This window comes from Mus musculus, chromosome 17 (genome assembly GCF_000001635.26).
Source record: "Mus musculus strain C57BL/6J chromosome 17, GRCm38.p6 C57BL/6J".
Lineage (NCBI taxonomy): Eukaryota > Metazoa > Chordata > Mammalia > Rodentia > Muridae > Mus > Mus musculus.
Genome location: NC_000083.6, coordinates 75,435,312 through 75,457,009, shown reverse-complemented (window position 1 = coordinate 75,457,009; position 21,698 = coordinate 75,435,312). Strand labels below are relative to the sequence as shown.

Below are 21,698 nucleotides of genomic sequence, written 5' to 3'. Positions count from 1 at the left end.
ACTTAGGTTTTATGATGAATAATAAGCTTCTGCAAAGGATCTTAAACTCATTGAAATTTTGTCAAAGTTTAAATTTAGAGTCTGTCTACTTTTACTATTTTCTTAACTTTTTCTCTTGTACGGTAGTTTTTAGAGACAAGGTCTTGCTCTGTAGATGAGGCTTGCCTCAAATTCACAATCCTCCAGCATCAGCCTTTCAAATGATGGGATTACAGGTGTGTTCCACCATGCCTCCAGCTACCACTTGCTATTTTAACATTTGTTAACTCCACATACCAAGACTCCCATGAATTCTAAGTCCATTTCTGTCAGGGGATCAATCGCTGACTGGCAAAAAAAAATTTAAAAAACAAAAAACAAACAACAAACCATGAGAGGCTACAAACTGCCAGGCTATAAGGAACCAAAGACATCCCTAAGCTGTCATCTTGAAGCATCCTCCTGCACATTCCCAGCATGCACTGGTGCCGGTGAAGTGGTCAGTCCCTCCCACACATGATTCCGTCTGTGTGGCTCCTCCCACACATGATTCCGTCTGTGTGGCTCCTCCCACACATGATTCCGTCTGTGTGGCTCCTCCCACACATGATTCCGTCTGTGTGGCTCCTCCCACACATGATTCCGTCTGTGTGGCTCCTCCCACACATGATTCAGTCTGTGTGGCTCCTCCCACACACGATTCCGTCTGTGTGGCTCCTCCCACACATGATTCTGTCCGTGTGGCTCCTCCCACACATGATTCTGTGTGGCTTGCTGGACTTGTAACTGAAGAGTCAGCACCTCACATGACACCTGAGGCAATAATATAATATCAACATCGGGCCAAGGATCACCAATATCTTCAGATACTCTCCTCCGGGTGAGATAGTTTCTCAAAACAACAACAACAACAACAACAACACAACTCTTCTATGTGCTAAGTCTTTATTGCAAACTTAAGTTGGAGTAAGACCTTAGAATGAGGGTATTTAGTGTACATTACAATTAACAACGACTTCAGCCCTAGCTATCATGTTCTAGGTCACTAACAACCACACACCAGGTTCCTGGCTTTAAATGAAAAATAGTTCTATTTCTTACAACAAAGGAAATTTGTTCACAATTCTCAAGCATTCTTTGTTTTTAGAAAGGCATTGTTTAGAGATTATGAGAAATGTACAAATTCCTGGTTCATAAAAAAAATGACACCACACCAATCAAAATCAAACCCACATGAATCAAGAGCACATTTGTTAAATAAAATAGATCCAAGTCCAAGTTTGGATCCAACTTACAGGCCTAGATGAGCTGTATCTTTTCCTTCAGAATAAAATGCAGGCAGGCAGTTCCCTCCTGCCTGTCACACACAGCAACTTCATGATACCCGAGTGCTCAGAAGTCAACTACTAAAAATAAGCTCTCAACTTAGTGCCCTCGACCGAAAGGCCAGGTGAGACTATCCCAGCTTGAAATAGGTCCCTTGGGCCCTGATTCCACAGAACCTACTTGTTTTAAATTCTTAGTAATATTCCTGACAATTCTTTCACACTTGTTTTTTTTTTTGTTGTTGTTGTTTTTTTGTTGTTGTTAGTCCTTTTGTAACCTAGTAAGAAAGGTGGTATGATGAGCTGGGACCCCACACCATAGAAAAGAGGTAGGCCTCGCAGTCCCCACTCAGGCATAAACCGAACCTTTCAAGACTAATAAAAAGCCTTCATTTTAAATAAGGAAATGGAAAGGCCTGAGTCAAAGGTGGCTCCATGCTTTCCCACATAAGTTTTAGAATGGAAATCATGCAATTGATTTCACAAGTGTGGCCTATAAAAGTAGTCAACAAGTGAACAGAGACACATGCAAGACAAATTGAACATACAACATACTGTAAAAAGAAATAATCCGATGATTAGGGCACTCTGCAGGAATTGGAGGCTCATGTCTGTAATGTTAATTCTCAGGAGACTATGGCAAGATTTTGTGAGTTGAGGGCCAGCCTGGGTTACAATAGTGAGTTCTAGACCAGTCTGAAGTATAGAGTAATACTGTCTTTAAAAAAAAAAAAAAGACACAAGAGGCAGTTGGTCAAAATAATCAGAATGAATATTCAATGAAGTCTATATTATGCAGCCATGAGAAAAGATGAAAACAAACACATAGCCATTCTTATAAAACAAACCCAAACATGATTCTACTTTTACATTTCTGATGTGATTGATTTTAGCATCAAGGATGTTTAAAACAAATGGCACAACTTCAATAATTAATGTTTAATATTAGTAGTAGCAGCCCAAGACACAAGTATGTGTAGGACAGAGGACAACTCTAGAGTTGGTTCTCTCCTTTCTCCTTCAAACACGTTTCAGGGATTCAACACTGGTCATCAGGCTTGTGCAGCAAGCACGCTTAGCCACTGAGCCAACTCAGCAGCCCTAAGACCAAATTTAAGGGAAATACAGATGTAATACTGATAGGATTTGGATAAATGTGCCAGTGCGCACGTGTTAAGGGATGATGATAAGACCTGTAAGGGTTTAATGGAAGACTTCTCCCTTATTGGAGGTGTGTACTTGGGGGGAGGGGAGGATCTCTCTTAGTCTTCTCACCGCCTAGCCATCCAGCTTTTGGAACTTTGAACGCTACCAGAAGCTAGCAGGTCTTTATATCGTACAGTGGCCGTATCTGTGTGTGAACTGGATTGCTTTGTTTTAGAAGTATGATGGTTATTACCTTTATCATGGTGGCCGATTCATGCATTTCTGTTATGTCAGGAAATCTAATTGTGGTTTAAAGGTATGCAGTTTATTTCATGTCCAGTGTACGTTGACTGTTTAGTTTCTTTGTTTGGTTATTTTAAGTAGAATTTAAATGCTCCACACTACTTGAAGGACTAATAGGACCAAGCATTGCAAACATGGCCATGGGTATGTCTTGACTTCCCCAGGTCCCTCTCTCTTGCTGAACCATTCAGTTTCATTCCTAACACTAGCCCCAAGGTCTGTTCCCTCACTGAGCCTCTTCCTTATGCCTGACTGAAACTTCAAGCTCCAGCCATCAAAAAACAGCAGTCAAAACTCATTATTTGGCTACCCTGGCAAACTTGTCAATCAGGACTTCCCAACTTAAGATAGCACAGACTTCCCATTTTTTGTCCTTAAAAACCACTCCTGCAGAAACACCTGCTGCTCTCTTTGTCCTATCCAGAGTCCTACCCCCTTGTCCTTCCAGGGTAATAAATATCCTTTGTGCTTAAGAATTTGGTGTCTGGGTGTGTTCTGTGCTGACTCTAGGGATCCCTTACAGTGATAGCATAGAAGAAGAAGAAGAAGAAGAAGAAGAAGAAGAAGAAGAAGAAGAAGAAGAAGAAGAAGAAGGAGGAGGAGGAGGAGGAGGAGGAGGAGGAGGAGGAGGAGGAGGGGGAGGGGGAGGGGGAGGAAGAAGTAGACGCCCACAATTAAAGGTCTCTAATGTCTTACTTATTCAGAAGGTGGCATGGTTGGGGGGGGGGTGTTCTTTATTGTTGTTGATTTGATTTCATTGTAGTTTTTCAGACAAGGTCTCAGTGAAAAGCTCTGACTTTGAGCAAGTTTATTACATAGCTGAAGCTAGCTTCAAAATTTTTAGCTTACTGCCGCAGCCTTTCAAATGCTGAGATAACATGTGTGTCACCTACCTGTCAATATTGATATTAGACTTTGTTAAATCAAGTGTGTTTTCCAATTATAAAACAAAGGAGACATATCCTGTAACTTTCAAGGCACAAATGTGGGGAAATGAAATACAGCGAACTTTAAGAATTCAAGAGAAGGCAGAGAGAGAGAGAGAAATGAAAAAAATGTGATACTAAAAACTAAAGTTACTTACTATTTTAATGACCACAGTATAGATTGTCTGAATTCGACTCCAGAGTGTAAACCTTGTCATTAAGGAACAAAGGAGAAGGTAGGCCAAGGTCAGCACAGTTCCCATAAGGAGTAATGCTGTCTGTGTGTATATAACAGGACCAGAGAGACATCGCTCCTCTTTAAACTGCTTATTCTAAATCCTTGACCCTAACTAAAAGCAAGCTCTTCATGCCAAAACCAAAAGGGAACACTGACTGATGCTGTAGAAAAAGTGAGGGATGGGGAAGTGCAGAGGAGACAGAACGAATCAGTCTGTGCCCTAAGTTCACCACAAAGAGAATGAAACTCACAAGGACCTGCCTATCGGTTGTCTAGCCAGTATAAGGAAAACCATGCCCCACTTCCTACAATGGATGGTCCTCGAATGCAGAGTGGACATCCTCCAGCACCTGGTAGCTCCTGTTCTTCCGAGGGTTTCAGAAAGGTGAACTCTTGGCCTGCATAATGGAGCCAGAACTCCTTGAAGAAATCTGCATTGAATTTAGCCAGGCCAGATGGTACCATTTATCTGTTAGTTCAGAGTGTGCAGAACTAGATAGATGGTTCTGATCAGTCTTATCATCGGGGAAACAGATGGAAAAGTTTCTCCAGAAGGTAATCCTTTAGTCTGATTCCAAAAGGAGGCCACGTGGTTCCTCTGGGCTGTCTATGCTTGGCAGTGCTTTCTCAGCCTCTGTTCATTTCATACATGTTGGGGATGAAGTGCAGGCTCATTGTGGGCGAGGCACTAGGAAACTAGGACCACGGCAGCAATCTTCATTGCTTGAAGACAGCATCTTCCAAATGTCCTTCTCCATGCCCAGTTTTCAAGGAATTTGTAATGTCGCCTTGACGATTCAGTAGCTAAAATAGAAAACCGAACAGGACAAGGAATCCAGAGACCCGACGTCCGTCGCTCATGCTGCCTTTGTCCTTTTGAGGGGCAGTAAGCAACTCTAGGCCATTGCTCTTTGGAATCCATCTTAATAGTAAATCAGAAAAAAAAAATGAGTGGTAATATGTGTCTCATGGACTTGCTTTCAAAAGGAAAGGAAATGTCCCAGAAAAGGTATTTTGAAGAACTATCTTTCTAAAATTTCTAGGAGACACAATCTGACAGCAAACCCCTTGTTGCTCTAGCTCTTGTAATCCTTCTGCCCTCCCTCTCCTGTAATCATCCCTGGGCTTAGGTGTAGGGTTGTGTGGTAGATATATCTGTTGGATGAGCACCACAACTCTGCATTTTGATTGTCTGTGGTTGTCTGTAATGTTCTCTAACTGTTGCAAAGAGAAGTTTCCTTCATGGGGAGTAACACTTATCTGAGGGCATAAGGACAAATATTTAGAATGTAGTTAGGGATTATGTTGGTTTAGTAAAGTGGCTGTTGTAGACTCTTCTCTAAATTCGTGGCTTTACTAGGTAAAATGGCTATTTCAGTAACAGGCTTGATTTGTCTCTTGTTGAGTGAGTCAGGTCTCCACAAGGAAGCCACCAGTAGACTTGCTAATAAGGATAGATTGAAGGGGAAGCTCAAAGAGTCCTCATCCCTCCACAAAGAACTACAGGCAACTAAGAACTGCTCAGAATGAGAAGAAGGAACATAGCAATCGCTTTTCTGAATCTAAATGGACAGCTCGGTAAAGATAAACAGATGAGTTATATTATATAGTACGTTGTATGTGTGTGTGTGTGTGTATATATATATATATATATATATATATATATATATATATATATATATGTATATATAAAATTTCTGTGATGTTTATTCTTGGTTATCAATTTGACTACATCTGGAATTAACTAAAATCCAAAAATGGAGAGTACACACCTGTTAGGGTTTTTGCCTAGTTTAAAGTAATCCAGATCTTGAGGTGGGAAGACATACCTTAAATTGGGGCCACACCTTCTGCTGAAAGCCTATATGAGGGCATGGAAGAAGGAAGATTTTGTTCTTTGTCTATTTGCTCTTACCTTTCCTACCAAGTCCCTTTCTGCACTGCAGTTAAAGCCTACTCCTTCAGGATTCCAGTATTTACTGAAGACTAATTGAGACATCCAACCTCTTAGCGTGAGCAACTTCTGGATTCTCGAACTTTCTGTTCACAACCAGACACTGAACCACAGCTTGTAAGTCATTCTAATATATATAATATATGTGTGTGTGTGTGTGTGTATGTGTGTATGGGGGGGTGGTGAGAGGAAGATTCATTCTATAAGTTTTCTTACTTTAAAGAATTCTGACCAATACTATTTCCTACATAATTATATATAAATGTATAGTATATATACTATATTTTTATACCAAATATATTTATACTATTTAAGTATATATAAGTGTGTGTGTGTGTCTGTGTGCATAACTACAACAAGGAGAAAGAGGTCATAAATTTAAAATAACAAGGGGGGAAGTTCATGGGCGGGCGGAGGAAGGAAAGGAACAAGGGAAATGATAAAGTTGTATTTTTACTTTTTTATTTTTGCTTTTCAAGACAGGATTTCCCTGTGTAACCATTGCTGTCCCGGAACAAGCTTTATAGGCCAGATTGGCCTGAAACTCAGAAATGACCTGCCTCTATCTTCCAAGTGCTGGGATTAAAGGGTGCACCATCAGGCCCAGTGATACAATTATAACCTCAAAAAATGTTAAAAATTAAGGATAACCGTTCTGTACTGGCCAACCTTAAATGTGTATTTCTTATTCTCACAAGGTACTTTGAAGGCTCCTTGGTGTTGCTCGTCATGTGCCATTATCTACAGAAGAGGCTGACAAGTTCTAGTTGGCACGTTGACACTGTGTGCCCAGTGTTGCTACTCCTTTCGGCCACCATTTTCAACACAGTCTCAACCTGCCCAGTCTACTTTCACCCACAGATAGGCATGCGACCCAAGCAAAGTCAGTCACCAGCACCCTTTTGCTTTGGTCACTCAAAAGCACTCCAAAAGCATGCACTAGAATCAGGTGAATTAGCCCCTCCCCTAATGTCCCCCTTCCTTGTGGTTTTCAGATGTGAAATCAGACAATTCTTTTTCTCTAGCCAAAGTCTAAGACAAACCTACAACTATTAACAATCACTTTTTCTGCTGCTCCACAACATTCCAAGTGCTGAAGCAGGGAAAAGAGCAGGGCCTCAGCCTGTACCCAGTCCCCTAGTTTGAAACATGCTTGTCTTCAGTGAATCTCACCCAGAGAGGAGAGTCCTGTAGTCAAAATATACTGTATAAAACCTCTCAGGAGAACAAATCTAGTTTCTGCTGTGGTTGAAGAAAGATGATCTCTGTTTTTATGCAGAAATCCTTTGATCTCATTTGAATAAGATACTAGAGCAAAGTAAATGTAGGTGAGAGGAGAAGGAGAGGGAGAGAGAGAGAGAGAGAGAGAGAGAGAGAGAAAGAGAGAGAATAGCTAGAAATTTGAAGACTTTGCAGTATGCTCGTATTTATGATAATCTCAACTCATTTTGATGTCTTTGACCCTTGGGTCCTCCATTCCTTCCCTAGGTGCTCCATGCTCCATCTCAGCTCATTCTTTCCAGCCTTGTGTTCTGTCTGTATTTAAAACTACCCCTCTTCCTTTCCAAGTTACACTTTCCTGAGTTACAGATTTGTCACAAGCAGAAGAAAGTATAGTTCATCTTTCTTTCTTTCTTTCTTTCTTTCTTTCTTTCTTTCTTTTCATTTTACTTTCATATTACAATGTGAGAGGGTGACTCTCTATGCTCCGGAACACAGTGAAATTAATTAATTAATTTTTGTTTGACTTATATGTTAGTGATTATAAAAATCATAAATTGTTATAAACATTTAACTCATTGCACCAGGAAGACAGATAAAGATTCTGTAATCACAACTTTGTGAAGTCTGTGCTGGTGCCTATGTATAGTAGCCTGCAGATGGCCCTCAGCCATCGTGGCTGATTCTCTCTGGCCAACAGGATGCATGAAAAGTGACAGTTGAGCTTCCAAGGTAAGGACATAATAAACATTGCCTCATTCTGAAGGAATTCTGATGCCATGCTAGGAAGATACTGTTATTTCCTCCAGTAAACTCTGCCCTGTTTGCTTTCCCTAAGCATTCTGTGAATCCCCTAATACATAATTGAGTTGACAGAAACTTTCTAAGATCTCAACAGGGAAATAAACATTCAGATCCCTGAAGGTCAGTGAACCTTAAGTAGTTAAGCTATGAAGATATCGTCACACTGATACAATGTAATCATTTCTCAAAACCTGAAGACAAAGTTAACATGGAAAAGCAGGAAGAAGAAAAGCAACTTACCACATAAAGAGAAAACTTTCAGAAGACAATTATCAGGTTTCTCTGAAGAAACGTTGTAGTCCAGAGGAAATGGAATGACTATAGAGAAGCTAATAGAAAAAAAATGTCAACCAAAGATACTAAACCTGGCAAGACAGACCATCTTTCAGAAATGAAGAAGGTAAAAAGGACCTTTCCAAACACAGAAGGTGTTTCATCACCAATTAGACACGCCTTAGGAGCTAAAAAGAGGTCTTCCAGTTGAAAAGTTATTATCTACTACATGAAAGTATAAAACTCATTTTTAGGGACTGAAGTGATGGCTCAGAGGATAAGAGCACTGGTTCCTCTTCCAGAGGACCAGGGTTTGGTCCCAAGTCCCCATATGACAGCTCACAGCTGCTATCCCAGGAGCAGTGGAGCTGATGCCCTCTTCTGGCCTCTGCACAGACACACACCTGCAGGCAAAAATACCTCCACACAAAAAATAACAAATAAAATTTAAAGATGTTAAACTCATCCCTATTAAAACGTAAGCATCTGATGACGCTCAGAATGCAGATACTCTCCCAGCTCACGATGGGGTTACATCCCTCAAAGGCTCAGCAGATGTCAAAAATACTGAAAGTCATAAAAACCATTTATTTCGCCAAACCTTCCAATCATTGTAACATGACAACACAGTAGGGTATAGAGGGCCAGTTGTTTGTTCTATAATAATGCATCTGGCTCTATAATCATACACTCATGGCCCCGCCCAGTATCATCACAGACTAAATGCTGCATACCCCTGGCTGCAAAACTATCAAAACCTGACAATAGAAATATGGTTCCAACAGACTGGACTCACTTTTGCCCATCACAAGACTAAAAAGACGAAGTGTGAGCTCTTAGTAAATATGGGTCCATCCATATTCTAATACCATAATGGTGATGGCCCGGCCACTTTTAACTATTGTGTGCAAATGGACCGCAAAATATATTATTAGCTGTAGATATGTTAACTTGTTAATAGATACACAATACAGAATGATGTAAATTGTGACATCAGTAACAACAACAAAAAGTTGTTGTTCTCAGCTTAAAATACATTGCTAAAAATATCAGATGTTTTATGTAATCTTTGGGTGGAAACTACAAAGCAAGGCCCGTAAAACAAACAATAGGTAAAAGGTTGGGAATTAAAGGATACTCCCACAGCAACCACAGCAGTCATCAACCCACAGAGGAGTCAGCCTCCGAGGAAGAATAAACGAAGGGACTCTAAAACAGTAGACCGTAGGGTAGAGAAATGTTTCTTTTGGAAAAATGCTTGCTTCATAAGCATGGTCTGAGTTTGGAGTCTCATCAGCCATGTAAAATATCAGGTGTGGTGCGCCCACCACTGTGAAGGGCAGGGATATCCCAGGGATTTGTTTGTCAGCCAATCTAGCCAATTAGCAAGCTCCAGATTTAGTGAGAGATGTTCTTTCAAAAAAAGTTAGAGTGAAAGGAGACATTCAACATAACTTGTGGCCTCCGCATATGAACAAGCACACCCAAGCAGACCATGCACACACAGGTAGACACATGCATATGTCGCATATACACAAAAGAATAGAAAGCAACTAAAAGTTACACTATAAAGTTCTTGCCTATCAATAGTTACTTGTTAAGTAAATGGATTAAGTCAAAAGACATAAAGTGGCCACATGAATAAAAACCAAAGAGCTCACTATGTATCATTTACAAGGGTCTTGTGCCAGCTTCACACACTCTGAAAGTAAAGGGGAAGTCCATATGCATGGTAAGTGAAGAGAGCAGAGGTAGCTACATTAGCTAATTTTATATCAAATAAAGGAGATGTCAAGTCAAAAACTGTAAAGAAAGGAAGGAAGAAAGAAAGAAAGAAAGAAAGAAAGGAAGGAAGGAAGGAAGAAAGAAAGAAAGGAAGGAAGGAAAGGAAAGGAAAGGAAAGGAAAGGAAAGGAAAGGAAAGGAAAGGAAAGGAAAGGAAAGGAAAGGAAAGGAAAGGAAAGGAAAGGAAAGGAAAGGAAAGGAAAGGAAAGGAAAGGAAAGGAAGGAAAGGGAGGGAGGGAGGGAGGAAGGAGGAAGGAAGGAAGGAAGGAAGGAAGGAAGGAAGGAAGGAAGGAAAGACAAAAGAGATTATTATTGAAACAGAAATTTGATCAAAACTTAAGGTAGAAATAGACAATATAATCACAGGGAATTTAGACTTCATTAGACAGTAGAAATAAACCAAAGTGGAAATAATAGAGTTGAACAACGCACTATACGTTGAGTAGGTTTAACACAGAGAAGATTCCACCCAACAACATGATATATTGCATCCTTTTAAGTAAAGCATGTGCAGAACAGACTCCAGGATAGGCCTTCTGGTAGGTCACAAAACAAGCTTTAACAAATTTAAAAAAGATTGAATCCTTGTCAAGTAGCTATTCCAACCATACAGCAGGAAACAAACAAACAATCAAACAAATCTGTTATGGGCAAGGGTTGGGTATCATGAGGTAGACCTGTAATCCCAGTACTTGGGAAACATTGGCAGGAGGATTAAAAGTTTGAAGTTAGCTTGGGCTACACTTTGAAATTGGAGGCCAGCCTGGGGTACCCAGAAAGACCCTGTCCATACATAAATACATTTTAAAAAGTTAAATTAACCAAATTTGGTGGTTCCCACCTTTAATCCCAGCACTCAGAAGACAGAGGTAGGTAGATTTCTTTGAATTCAAGGCTATCCTGGTCTATATAGCAAGTTCTAGGGTAGCCAGGGCTACATATTGAGATCCAGTTTCAAAAACAAAAACAATCTTAAAAGAGATGCATCAGTTTCTACGAGCCATAAACTGGGGAGCTGCTAGATTTCTCGCTATGCGTGCATGAGAGTCCAGTAATGGGGTGAAAGGGAACAAGAATGGAAGTGACTGTGCTGGGAAAAGAAGTGAGACACAGCTCACAGGAAAAGGGTGACCAGCTGGGTTCATGGCAGATGAAGGGCATGAGGGTAGGAAATATGGCTCCAACTTGATGGATTGATGTCAAGATCTCAAGGACCAAAACCAAAGAGTGGACATCAGTGGAGGATGGGATTCTTATCTCAGAAGCACTGTTTGAGATGATGCGGAACATCAAGGGGAGTGATATTGCAGACAACTAGACAACTGGACATAGACTATTTAAGGGAGCACAGTGCCATTTGGCAAGAACAAGAGTATGAGCAGAGAATGGATTTAGAGAGAAGAGGGGAACAATGGCTTTTGAGGGAGGAGGGGATGAAGTTCTTTGAGAGGTTAGAAGGGTTAAGGAGATGGCTCAGTGGGTAAGAGTACTTACTGCATAAGCCTGGCCACTTGGGTTCCATACTTGGAACTCAGACTTTCAAAAAGCCAGATGTGGCAGTACACATCTGTAATCCTGTCACTCCTATGGCAAGGTGAGCAGCACCAAGAGGAAGGTCAGCTGCAAACTCTCTAACCCAACACAGGGCAAAACAAGAGAGACCCTGCTTCAAAGAAAGAGGGAAGGAAAGAACCTGCTTCCTAGAAGGTATCCTCTGACCTCCAGATAAGAGAGCTATGGCATGTGCACACACACGCGCGCACACACACGCGCGCACACACACACGCGCACACACACGCGCGCACACACACGCGCGCACACACACACGCGCACACACACGCGCGCACACACACACACACACACACACACACACACACACACACACACACACACACACGAGTCAACCAGTGTTTATAACTGTAAGAACACCAGGTCTCCAGTGTCTGATACTGGGAAAGGGTTGGATCAGGCTCAGAGAGGGGGATGCTGAAAAAGCATCATTGACCTAGTCCATCTCTGACAGGGTTCCAGTGAGCCTGAGGACAGAGGTCAGATTTATAACTTCAAAGTGTGATGGAGAAAAGTGGAAATCATGGTGGGAGGGGGTGAATGGAGGGATTCAGCAGGGAGATCATTTTCAAGAAGAAGTGTAGATATTTGAACGAAAATATCATAAACAAAAGTCAAAGAAACCAAGAGAGGAGATGCTAACAAGGGATGATTAGTGACAGAAAGGCATTGGGGTGGCTTTAGCTGGAAAGCACAGATGCCCACACTCCAGAGCACATCTGTGGTACAGTCACCGCCATTTGTCGTTGTTGGTAGGGTTGGACCAAAGGGACCTTTTTAGTTCCCAGGGAATCAAGGAGAGCAAGGTGTTCTCTTTCTCCATCTCAAACTTCTGTCTCAGCCCTCTTGTAAATCTCTGGACTCATGTGACTGTTTTATAAAAGTAAACACTGACACAACTCACCCAGATGACATATACCTCACTTTTAGTGGGGAGAAAACCCCATAAACTAAAACAATGGTCATACCTTCAGGATTCAGCTTGCTGCTATCTCTAAGGCATGAAAACTGGATTGTGAAGGCTGAGTGCATACCCTTCCCTCCGCTGCCCCCAGACCCCAGCATCATCCCTCCCAGCCCAGCCTCAGCCCCTCCCCAAAGAGTCCTGAGCAATTGTATGTAGCTTGATTGCCAGTGTGCAGTGTGCTTCAGTATTTCATTCTAAATCGCCTCTGCAATTTGCTGACTTCTAGCCTTCAGTAAAACCTCACCTGTCTGTAAATCAAAGGAGTCCTAATACGGCTGCGCATTAAGTTATAGCCAACAGTATTTCCTTAATGAAAGCCAAGACCAGTGTTTGGAAGGACAGTAAGACATACAAGATTAAAAAGGACTTTGTCCCCAAGTCACTTAGATAAGTGACTCATGTGAGAATTCTACTTCCATGTTCTTTGTTAACAGATTGTTTTCCTGCCAATACAAATAGATAAATAAATAGAATTTACCACAAATAGATAAATAGATAGAATTTACCCCACAGGCTTGTCCTGGAACTCAGAACAGCATCTGCTCTCTGAAATCTTTACTATTGCTTACTTCTTTGCATAGAAGGTGAAAATAAGTTGATATACTATGCTATTTCATTTATTAACATACTTTCCAAGTATTGATCATATAATACAATTATTAACATATTAATAAAGCTTGTGTATATAGAGTTTTGCATCAGTGGCCTAAGAAATACCATAATAAGCCTTATATTCTTTTGTAAATAGAATGAATAATTTAAGGAATATAACATATTTATATTAAACAATAACTTATCAAACAGAAACTTGGTCCATTCCACACTCGGTGTAGTGCATTGAAACAATTTCATGGAAGACATATGGCATTTTAGGTGCAGATGCCTGATCACTATTTATAGCTTTGTTTCTGTGGGGGAAAAAATGGAAAGTGAATTTAGAGGGCCAAGAAAATCCCCAAGCTTTTGGAGCCTTCCCAATGCATGAAGCATGAAGCAAAGCATCATCACTTGCATTTTAGATGTCTGCAGCTTTTACTCTGACTGTTCTAAATGTACCTTCCTAATCAAACCCTCGTGTAACAAGAAACGCACCCCAAATAGCACTGCTGCAGTTGGCCATGGCTCCACGTCAGGGCTCCAGGGCCCTGGATTTCCAGGTCTCTGCCTTTGGCAAGCCATGGGAAGCTTCAGGGTCCTCTGGTTTTATATCCTCTTCCACAGGTTTATTTTTGCATCTCCTTATTTAGCACATAGAGCTATCTTTATCACCCGGCTGACTAGCATGGGAGTCCCCAGGGCAGAGAGTTACACAAGACCACTGAAGCGTGTTTCCTACCCATCAAGTAAGGCATCAGCAAGGAGTCACAATGCTAGAACTCTGTGTGTGTATGTGTGTGTGTGTGTGGTGTGTGGTGTGTGTGTGTGTGTGTGTGTGTGTGTGCGTGTGTGTGTGGTGTGTGTGTGTGTGCGCGTGTGTGGTGTGTGTGTGTGTGTGTGGTGTGTGTGTGTGTGTGTTGGTGTGTGTGTGTGTGTTGGTGTGTGTGTGGTGTGTGTGTGTGTGTGTGGTGTGTGTGTGTGTGTGTGGTGTGTGTGTGTGTTGGTGTGTGTGGTGTGTGTGTGTGTGTGTGTGTGTGTGTGTGGTCTATGCATGTATGTGTGCATTTTAATTGCTAATGATGCCTTCCCTTTTGTATAGAATCAGAAGCACAAAATCACAAATGCTTCCTGGAACTCAGTTTTAGTCTGTGTAGAAGAATCAATTCTAGGCTTAGATTCACATGAAACATTATAATGATAAAATGAAGTCTACTGCAAATATGTAATCCTGATTTGTTTTGAATCGGCTTTATTCTTTTTTTGGTATTTCTACCTGTGTGTGTATGTGTGTGTGTGTGTGTGTGTGTGTGTGTGTGTGTGTGTGTGTGTGTGTGTGTGCGCGCGCGCGCAGGTATGCTAGCCCTACGTGGAAGCCAGGAGTCAACCATAGGTGTCTATTCTGTTCTTTTGAGAAAGACTCATAAAGCATGGAACTTTCCATTTGGGGCAGACTGGCAGAACTAGTGAGCCCCCAGCACCTGTCTGTCTCTGTCCCCCGAGTTCTGGGGCTACAAAGGCAGGCCACCATTTCCAGCTTTTATATGGGAGTTAAGGATGTGAACTCAGGTCCTTAGAATTGCTCAGGAAGCTCTTTACCCAGTGGGTCCTATAGTCAGCTTCATCCACTTGTATTTCCAACTGAGAAGTCAACAGTTCCTCAGACTCAATGAGCTTTGAGTTGTTCTGGTAACTGGATGACAAAAGGCATGGCTTCTTTGCCGGCTTTCAACTACTGCATTTCACCTGAATCCTCGAAGGGTTGCCAGCTCTCTGGTTAGGATGGAGGAGACAGACTGTGGGTCCTAAATGGTGCATCATTGCCCACATGCTACATGTGCAGCCATGCACAGCAGCCACTAGACTCTCAAAGCTCCTGAGCATTTGAAATGAAGCCAGTCTGGATACAGATGTGCAGTAAACAAAATCAGAAACCTCGAAGATGGCAGGAAAATAGGATGATGTAAAATATCTCAATAACAGGTTTTCCATCTATCTATCATATATTGAATTGATAGTGATCTATATCTAGGTGGTTAAATAAAAATAAAATGTATCTAATCTATTTGTTTTGATTATTTGCTTTAATGTGGTCACTTGGCAAGATAAAATGGATCTTTGTAGCTCACTTGTGTTTCACCTTTTATTCCTGATGGATGCCCCTAGTAAGGCTTCCATTATAAAAAGCAGTAGTCAGACCCACTGCAGAGCCTTACTCTAAACTGAACTAATGGGAAGCAAATAAAACCAGAGCAAAGATTATAACAGCCTGTGCTTATTCAGCTCCCGCATACACAGACTCTTAATACGTCCCAACACGGCATTTATGGGCACTAGACATTAAACGATGAATTCCAGCTTCCCTCCCTTAAGCCTTTCCTAGATGATAATAAACTCTTCATTTCCCTCTAAGGAGTCACCAACTATAGCGTACAAACTGGAGAGTCAACCATGAATCATTCATCTTGAGTTTTTGCCTCCCACCCTCACACCCACCCCCTAGCCCTGTCTACAGCCACTGAAACAAAGGCAAGAGATCATTGTGCAGAAATAGAAAGATGGCTGTGAGTCCTTCAAGTTCAAGTTAAGTGGAAAGTAAAAATTTGAACAGTTCATGTCTGGACAGCAGGCAGCTAGCCCAAATGCAGGAAAATTCCAGAGAGATTGCTGAGTAGCTAGTGTTTCTGGATTCGGATTTGTGTGCAGGGAGGAGGTCACCTCGGCCCAGAATAGCAAATAAGCAAAAAAATACCAATCCCCGATATGGATTACCATATTACTAAATCCAATACATACTGGGGCGTGGGTGCTGCCAGCAAAGAATTGCTAGTATAAAAACAAAAAAAACAAAAAACAATAGTGATTTCTGCAGTAGATTGAGAGCAAAACAATGATATCGTTGTGGGATTCTGAAGTGAATAGAGGAATAAAGCCGGGACAGGTCTGCTGAAATCCCCAGCCGGATCTGCTGACATCTTGTCTGCCTATAATTGTTTTCTGCCATTCATTTCCTCCAATTGTCAATTATTACTAAAACAATTACGGAGAAAAAAGTGTGTGTGTGTGTGTGTGTGTGTGTGTGTGTGTGTGTGTGGTCTTTGTTTCCTGTTGCCAAATGGATACACTGAAGTCATAGAGTCGGTTGGCCTGTCGGTGTATCGCAAGCTTTTCCATTACCATAAATTATGCTGTCACAAACAGGATACAGCTCTTCACTGGATGAGGAGGCCACAAATGGCGCTGAATTAGCACAAACATATTGTTGACTCTGACAGCAGGACAAAGGACTTGGCTTTCTACCTTATAGATACTATTGGGGTTTGATACTGATTATAAAGTATTGTGTGTTTATTCTAAGACAGAGTAGAAAACAATAGTGTCTGATATTTCACTGACAAGAGATCACTCCTGTTAACATGTTGGCTTATAAATTCTCAACTCTTAGTTCCTTCTCTCTCTCTCTCTCTCTCTCTCTCTCTCTCTCTCTCTCTCTCACACACACACACACACATATGTATATGAACTCATATGTACATATGAATATATACATGAAATATGTATATGTTTCATATTCAAAAAGGTTGTATGAAAAGTATCTTATAGCCTTTTCTTTCTCATGTAACACTAAGTATGACTGTATTCCAGCCCTTTTAAATATGCTAATGGAAACTGTGAAATTCAAAATTATGGAATAATATCAAACAGTTCCCTTCTTTTTGTATTTTCTGTTTAGTAATCAAGTGTGTCTTTTGCAAATAACGATTCTTTTACAGGGACTGGAGACCGTTCACCTGCTAAGGGCACTTGCCGCTCTTTCGAAGGGGGAGGGGGGGACCAGGGTTCAGTTCCCAGCATTCACATAGCAGTTCACCACCATTGCCCTAACCTCAATTCTAGAAGACCTGACGCCCTCTTCTCGCCTGAGCGGGTACTACACACAGGTGGTTCACAATCCACACATGCAGGCAAACTACAAACATACAATAAAAATAAGTAATTCTTTAAAAAGAAAAAAAATCTGCACACAATTTTGTCTGAATTTGATTAAGTTCCTTGGCTCATATTTCTAATTAGACTTTTCACTTTTTATTTAAAAAGATAATATTGTGATGTTTAAGAAGTTGTGTTAATAAAGTCTTGCATGTACATTTTGAAAGTTTCATCATTTTTAATATTCAAATATAATAAAATAATATACTTTTTAAATCTTTTTTTCTGGTGCTAGCCCTGCTACCTAGGGCCTTGCGTGCACTAGACACGTGTTCTAACACTGAAGGATATATGCCATCTCATGAAGTGCTCTCTGCAGCATACTAATACAAACAGCTCCCAAACCAACCCTTCACAGGTGACTACCAACGGAACCTTCCCAGAACCGTGTGTGAGCACCTAGTAAGGGAATGGAGATCATAATCCCGACGGACCATAATGCTCAGTAGAGGCAGGCTGCCGTTCCACCATAGCTCGCCTGCCCCCTTCCTCTACTAGTCCACATTTCCAGCGGTCAGCTGTCCTTCTGCCTGACTATTCCACCACTGCTCAAACTCCCATCAATTCCTGGAGCCGCTCCCTGATGCAGAGCTATTCTTGATGGCTTTTCATTGGACCACAAGTCACGTGACTCGCAGTCTGTGCTCTGCTCCCATAGCCATGTCTAATTAGTATTCTTCATTCGCTTCAGAACCTAGGCCTCAGGGTCCTGCGCTCCTTATCCTAGCTAAGTCCTGCGTCAAATCGTATCCATTCCACTTCCTCAGCGACCCATGACATCTTTGAGGTATCATATCCCTCCGTCTCGCATCAGTCGCCTGTCAGTGTGGCCTCAACTCTTTTCAGACACAGCTCACTGCCCCACGTGCTCCTTTCTCTGCTCTTCTCGAGGGTGTGACTCGATTCCCTGAATGGGTTGCCAGAATGAGGACTTAAAAAAGGGAAGACACATAATTAAATGTGATTCCAGGTGAAAGGGTAATAGCTTTATAAATACGACCACTACAGCCGTCTCCGTGCACCCTCATGCACTGGAACATAGATAGTAGGTAAGTAGGCTTTGTTTTGTTTTGTTTTGTTTTGTTTGTTAGCAGAAATTCACCTCTCAGTGAGCATCCGTCATTTCATCTAATCACCCATTCTCTGAGCACATTTCCGTCTCTGTCCAGGCTCACGGCTCCTTGCCTGCAGTGGCTGTTCTCTTCTGTTCTCACCTCCTTGCCTAGGCTTCATGATCTGTATCATCAGTTTGATTCTATGTATCAGATGCCTGTGTCCTACTTGACTCCCTCTCTCTAACTTAATGTTGAATGTGCCAAGGTCTGACATGCATTCACACCTAGGAGAACCTGAAGTGCTTTGGTGGGATGGTGCTGCTTGCTAGCTTGGACTGTAGTGTGTGTGTGTGTGTGTGGGGGGGGGGTGCTGGGGGGGGGGGAGTTGGGAATCTGCCAAAATCCACATTCTGCAATTTAGGGCTCCCGTAGACACTCAGAATCCTATGCATAGCACCCCCTGCTCTCTGCACAAGTTCTGGCCAGATGGGAGATGGGTGTAGCTTCCTGACCCTGGCCTGACTCACCCCACACCCTTTTTTACACATCCCACAAGCCGAAGATTAGACTTGCTGACATCTACACCACTGTGGTTTCGCGTGATCTTTTGACCCTGCTTTTATTCCTATGGAAACACGGGGCCCAGGGTGGCTATTCTATGTAACCTGTAATGATTGTAGGAGTTAAACCAGAGACAACAAACCTCTACTTAGTTAACAGAAAAGTGAAAAAAAAATATTGACATTTTTCTAAATTGCCTAACTTAAAAAAGTCTCGAGAGACAGAAAATGCCTCAATTAACCTATGAAGCTATTAAGCAGTTCCCAAGGAATGCGTTTGCAATACCTGGTATCTCATGAATAAATTTATTAAGCTGGCCCTCAAAAACCAATAGCAAGCTGTAAGACTTTGACAAATGAAGAACATATATTCCTAAAATAAACCCTCGAACTCATCATTTTTATCTACTGTTTAAAAAGGATTCGCAGTAAACCATAATGCTTATAAGGTAAATGTCTTCACTGCAAAAATGTCTTTTTCTTTTTCACACATTCATGGTGTGCATGTGTGCATAGGTGTTCACACACAGAGAGATGTGAGATTGTCAAGGGAGTCTTCCTCTAAGATATCCAAGGACTTGCAAACCTGGCTGGCTAGCCCACCAAGCATTCCTGTGAGCGCTGAGGATTGAAGCTTCAATCTTCCTTTGCATAGGAAGGAAGAGCTTTAATCAAAGCGTCTGCTCAGCTGGCAAAGACGTTTAACAATTTTGGGAGGGACAGGTTCAACCGATAGCAGAATCAGGGTTATTGAGAGCGAGGTCGCCATCCCCAGAGCCATGTGTGTGGTAGCTCAATAGAACAACTTGGGTTCAGAACTGACTTTGGAAATACCGTGCTGCCATGGGAAACCAACGTGGAGAGTGATTTGCTTAGCTCTCTCACGGAAATCTCGAGTCACTGTGTTTCCCTTTGTCTCTTCAAAGCGTTTCAAAACAGTACAAACAAAACAGTCATGCTTTTCCTGTGTTTTTAAAAAAATATCTCTGTGAACCTATTTCCATGGAATGACTTACAAATTTCTAGTCAGAAAAACAATATAAAACAGCACAACAACAACAACAACAAAATACCCACTTAAATTCTTTCAGCAGAGAAAAGGGCCAAAGAGAGCCACCATGACTTAGAAGGAAGCCCCGGGCTCCGCACCAGTTCTGGTGGGCTCACAGTTCTGCTTTTTTAACTTTGCTATCTTCTTGCTGCAAACTCTAAACACACAAATCTCATGCAAGGAGAGGCAGAAAGAAAAGCAACCTGTTTCCTTCTCAACAACTGGCAGAGCCTACTTCTTGGTCAGTCACTGTGCTGACATCAATCAAGCGTCATTACCACGCAAAGGTGGAGGTTATCTGCCCTGGAAGCACACAGGCTCATCATTTAAACAAAAGCATTCACGTAATGCCAAGGGATGTCCCTCGGCATGTCCCCAGAAGCCTTCCAAGTTTTTGTGAGCATCATCAACTCTTTTAGGTTTATTTAATTTCCCTCCCACCTTTCCATTTCTAAGCACAAGGATATTTTTTCAAGACCCTCAAAATTTATACAGCAGAAAGGTTTTGGAAAAAAACTCAGATGTAAATAATTGCTATGAATAATTCCTGTCTCTGGAAAAGCTCAGGGCTTGGATGTTGCCTTTATGTTTTAGAAGTTCATCATTGTTTAAGAATGATTGATTAAGAAAGGAAACTTTGTACCAGATGAATTTTCATCTTCACAGCTGTACACAAAACTTAAATTTCAGCAAAATAACTTCAGCAATGGTTTGGTTGTGTTTAAAGACATGGTTATTAAGTATATTCTAAACCAGTATTCCTCAAAGAAGTGACCGACAGATTACTGACCAGCCTGACACAAAGCACAAATAGTGTCAGGCAGATGTTTTCAAAAATGACCGTCAGGGAGATTATAGATGATGCTGAGATTTAAGGAAGTCACCACAAGAAAACAACTTCCGTAAAATACACACTTGCTACCAGAAGCTCAGGATGCCATTGCTGACTCTGACGGCTGGCTACTCTTCAGAGACACAAGCAAAGCTCGTGTTACAGTTATAGTAGGACCTGCCCTCAGATCACAAATATTGCCTGTGCCCAATAAGCAAAGCCAAGGAAACGTGAGAAATAGCAAGACGCAAACTTAAAAGGGACACATACCCGAATCCGCAGTCATGTAGTCAGTGGAAGTTCACAAGAGGTGTGGATCCTCCTTTCACCAGGTTCTTGAAAGTCTCTTCAAGGTGCCTGAACCCCTCAAGATGGCTGGGCTCCCCCTGAAAGAGCTGTTGTCCCCTCCATTGCTCAAGTCCAATTCATAAGTGAAGAGGAAAAGCAAAATAATAAAAAGAAGAAGAAAGAAAGAAAGAGATTTGCAAGCCTATTCGTGCCCAACAAACCACTACCTTGAAGGGGCTAGGCTTTGAGCTCAATGAAGTAAAGGCTGTTTGGCTAAATGGCAGGCCCACTTCCTCCTATTCTTTCCCTACTTAGTTTTCCGGCCTCCAGTGGAGCGCTGTTTTTTTCCCCTTTCCTGTGCTATAAATAAGCTGCTGCTGTGAGTACCGAGGAAAGAGGAGGCAGGAAATGTATTTGATTTCAAAAGGCAGTCAGAGGTGTGTGTGTTAGGTGTGTGTGTGTGTGTGTGTGTACAGTGTGCATGTGTGTGTGCGCACGTGTGCATGTGCACACATATGCATGTATGAGTGTGTGTGTGTGTTCCTTCCAAGTCTGCACTGGTAAACACACTGAAGAAAATTTAACCTAAATAATTCAACTTTAGTGTGAGCCATTGAGTTGTGACTTAACTGGTCCCTCAGTCTCTACTTGACTAGAAGTTGTCACTTCCCACCAGCGAAGCTTGAATTCAGAAATAATAGCATTTTCTGTGTAAACTACCACGAGCAGATTCACACTGCATCCTTCATTTCCTGAAAGACAAATTTGTGGGAGTGGGGGGGGGGTGCCTGAATACCAGGAGGAAGACCTGGTTCTGTTCTGTTCTTTTGCTTTCTGTC

The 21,698-nt window shown here is 41.8% G+C and overlaps 1 protein-coding gene across 3 annotated transcripts in view; it reads right to left on the bottom strand.

The window, feature by feature from the left end:
- Rasgrp3 (RAS, guanyl releasing protein 3) overlaps positions 1-21,140 on the bottom strand; it is a 93,185-nt gene extending 72,045 nt beyond the window's left edge. The window contains exon 1 of one of the 3 annotated variants that reach the window (XM_006524273.3): positions 20,842-21,140. The gene's annotated coding sequence lies outside the window, so the exon portion shown is untranslated. The remainder of the gene's footprint in view (positions 1-20,841) is intronic. The other 2 variants (XM_006524271.3, NM_001166493.1) reach the window with 2 other exon arrangements.
- Positions 21,141-21,698: the final 558 nt, after the last annotated feature.